The sequence below is a fragment of the Furipterus horrens genome, unplaced genomic scaffold (assembly GCF_987537825.1).
Source record: "Furipterus horrens unplaced genomic scaffold, mFurHor1.1.pri manual_scaffold_3, whole genome shotgun sequence".
Taxonomy (NCBI): Eukaryota; Metazoa; Chordata; class Mammalia; order Chiroptera; family Furipteridae; genus Furipterus; species Furipterus horrens.
In genome coordinates, this window is record NW_028327173.1 from 185,000,878 (window position 1) to 185,004,624 (window position 3,747).

A 3,747-nucleotide genomic window follows, 5' to 3' on the forward strand; every position below is an offset into this window, starting at 1 on the left:
CACACACACACACACACACCCCTTATTCTGAGTAAGCCCATTCTTTGAAGTCTCCTCTCAGGGCACACTGGCCAGGGGTATCTAACCTACCCCCCCACATCCAACCCATCTTACTTGTCCTGCAGAGACAACTACCTCTCCAGCAAAGGTCATCAGAACACACTGTCCTCAGCAGCTTTTCAGCCATGATTTATTAGCTAGGCAATTATGGAAAGCATCTGCATTTTCTTTATTATGTCAGTGATGATCTGCACACACCCAAAGAACTAAAAATAAACAGTAGGAGGGCTGACTTGTTTGAAGCTGGGTCAATGCTTATTTTCTCAAAGATAGAACCTCCTTGATATGGATGTAAAGTCACATGAAATGGGCCTTAGCTGTGTGGACTGTGGTCTGTGGTTTGAATATACAGGGGAGTAGCATGTGCATGGGAAACCTTAGCTGTAAAATCTGTTTCTTTCACTTTGCCCTGCCCCCAGATCACACTTAGAGCCTGAAGACACACTTGGCAGGTCACCCTGCCCTGATTCTAATATTTCTCCTTCTGCCTTGACACATTGAGCAAGTGGACACACTTCCCTAGGCCTTTCTCCATCTGGCAAATGGGCAGATGGAAGAGAGGGTAGGAAAGACAGCAGACTATCAATCTTAACTGTTACAGTCATTAGTCCCTGATGAGAAAAGCCTTAGAGCTGACCTTTTTCTCCCTGCTTTTACCTCCAGTTTTCCTGTGCCCTGTCCTGGCTCTAGTCTAATCAAGTGGACCTCTCTCTCTTATAGACCAGGACTAAATATTTAGTGAACCTATACGGTGTGTCAGATGCTGCTTGGGGAAAGGACCAACAACTAGATGCTTGCAGCCTTTGCAGGCAAGCAGCCCGCAAGCAAGCATTAAGAGCACAGAACACACAGTGCTATGGGATGAACCGCAAAGGCTTCACAGAGGAGGGAGCACTTGATCAGGGCTTAGAAAATGGATTTGATTTTTGACCACAGATGTAGCCTCAGGGAAAAGGGAAGGGCGGGCCTGTGCCTTTCCAACCTCCCATAGGGAAGCATTTGTGATGGTCAGAAATGTGATAGAACCAACAAATATTACTTTGAGTTCTGTAAGTTGTAAGCCAAAAAGTACAATTCTGTTTGTTCTGTGAAATGATTTATCCCCCCCCCCCAAAAAAGAGAGAGAGAAACAAATGTATATTAAGAGCACCCTGTCTTAGAAGACCAACCTCCACCATAAAGTATTCTGTACCCTGAAACCTTTTCACTCACCTGTAATTTGACAAAAGAGGGGCATTCCAAGCAGAGGGCATGGCACAGCCAGGAGGAGGAGGGCCAGTGTTCTGGGAATGACAGGAAGTCCAGTCTAGTCAGAAAAGAGTATAAGAAGGCTGTGACCCCGATCAAGCCCCTTACCCAAAAAGAGGAACCGGGTACTAAGAAAGGGAATATCCTTGCCTCTCATGGGAGGAAGGTGACCTCTTAATGATGAGCATGATAAAGTATGTGTCCAGGGTTGTGATTTTAGGACTCTAGCTAGAAACATCCTAGCTGACTGAGAAACGATATGCCTGTATGTGGCATAGTGTGATATAATTTTTTTTTAAATGTAGTCTTTGTCCTAGGTTCCTTACATAGACTCCTAAAACCCTTGGAATTTCCTGATAAGAGTGTCTTCCTTTTGCTTATTTACTTATTTATTATTAAACATTGGTTAATAACATCATATAATTTTCAGGTATACAAAAATATAATTCGACATCTTGTACTTTGCTATTCATAACAAGCCCTTTGAACACACTGGAAAGACCAGAAAGACCAAATACACGATTAGAGGGTGGGAATTTCAGGCCCACCTCCCAACTTCTGAAGAAGGGAGGGGGCTGGAAATAGAGTTACAAAAACTCTGGAACAAGGAGATTTGGAGAACTTCCAGGATGGTGAACACATCAAAGTGCTAGACAGGTGACGTGCCCAGAGAGGGAATGGAAGCTCCCCTCTCCCCCAACCCCTCTACTTTGCCCTATGTATCTTTTCCATTTGGCTCTTCCTGAGTCAGATCCTTTATAATAAAGTGATAATTGTAAGTAGAGCACTTTCCTGAGTTCTGTGAACCATTCCAGTGAATTATCGAATTTGGGTGTGTGTGTGGAAATCTCCTATTTGTAATTAGTCAGGCAAGAGTAAGGTAGTCTGGGGACTCTACCTATAGCTGCAGGCTAAACCCAGGTAGATAGTGTCAGAATTGAATTGAATTGAATTGAACTGAACTGAACTGAACTGAATTGAATTGAATTGAATTGAATTGTTGGACTCCTAAATGGTGAAAGAGAATTGGAGAACTGATGAGGGAAAACAACGCATATTTAGTATTGGGGAGAAAATAACACATGCATTTGAAGTCAGAAAAAAATGCACATAGAAATGGTAATTCAAGTAGCTTCAACCCGAGTCTCAGCTTCTGGCCTTTCTCCCTGAATGACATGAGCTTCAGCACATGCTCCAGCTTCTCCACAAACTCTCAGACCCTGGGCTACATGCAGTTGCCTAGCCACCAGGTCCAGTCGGCCAGCAGTGCAGCCAGCATCTCTGCAGGTGCTGGGGGCTCAGGCTCCCGGGTCTTGGCGTCCCACTCCACCAGCATGCAGGACATCTAGGGACCTGGGGGCCTGGCTGCAGGGATGGCTAGGGGTATGGCAGGCATAGGGGGCATCCAGAGTGAAAAGAAGACTACGCAATGCCTAAGTGACCACCTAGCCTCCTACCTGGAGAGGGTGAGGAGTCTGGAGGCTGATAATTGGAGACTGCAGCACAAAATCCAGGAACACCTGGAGAAGAAGGGACGCCAGGTCAGAGACTGGGAACATTATTTCAAGATCATTGAGGACCTGAGGGTTCAGATCTTTGCAAGTTCTGTGAACAATGCCCACATCCTCCTGCAGATTGACAGTGCTCATCTTGCAGCTGATGACTTCAGAGTCAAATATGAGATGGAGCTGGCCATGTGCCAGTCTGTGGAGAGTGACATCAATGGACTCCAAAAGGTCATTGATGACACAGATATCACTTGGCTGAAGCTGGAGACAGATGTCAAGGCTCTCAAGGAGGAGCTGCTCTTCATGAAGAAACACCATGAAGAGGAAGTAAATGGTCTACAAAACCAGATTGCCAACTCTGGGTTGACCATGGAGTTGGCTGCCCCCAAATCTCAGGACCTCAGCAAGATCATGGTGGACATCTGGGCCCAGTAAGATGAGCTGGCTTGGAAGAACCGAGAGGAGCTAGACAAGTACTGGTCCCATCAGATTGAGGAGAGCACCGCAGTGGTCACCTCGCAGACCGCTGAGACAGGAGCTGCTGAGATGACAGAGCTGAAATGTACGGTCCAGTCCCTGGAGACTGACCTGGACTTGGTGAGAACTCTGAAGGCCAGTTTGGAGAACAGAGGGAGGTGGAGACGCACTGTGTCACGCAGATGGAACAATTCAAAGGGCTCCTGCTGCATCTGGAGTCAGAGCTGGCCCAGACCCAGGCAGAGGGGCAGCGCCAAGTCCAACAGTACGGGGCCCTGCTGAACATCAAGGTCAAGCTGGAGGCTGAGATTGACACCTACTGGAAGAAGGGAAGGACTTTCATCTTGTTGATGCCCTGGACAAGAGCCACTCCTTACAAACCATGTAAAGCACCACTACCCGCAGGATTGTGGATGGCAACGTGGTGTCCGAGGTCAAGACACCAAAGTTTTGA

At 46.8% G+C, this 3,747-nt stretch overlaps 1 pseudogene; it reads left to right on the forward strand.

The window, feature by feature from the left end:
• Positions 1–2,483: 2,483 nt before the first annotated feature.
• On the forward strand, positions 2,484–3,747 carry LOC150016942 (keratin, type I cytoskeletal 18 pseudogene; annotated as a pseudogene).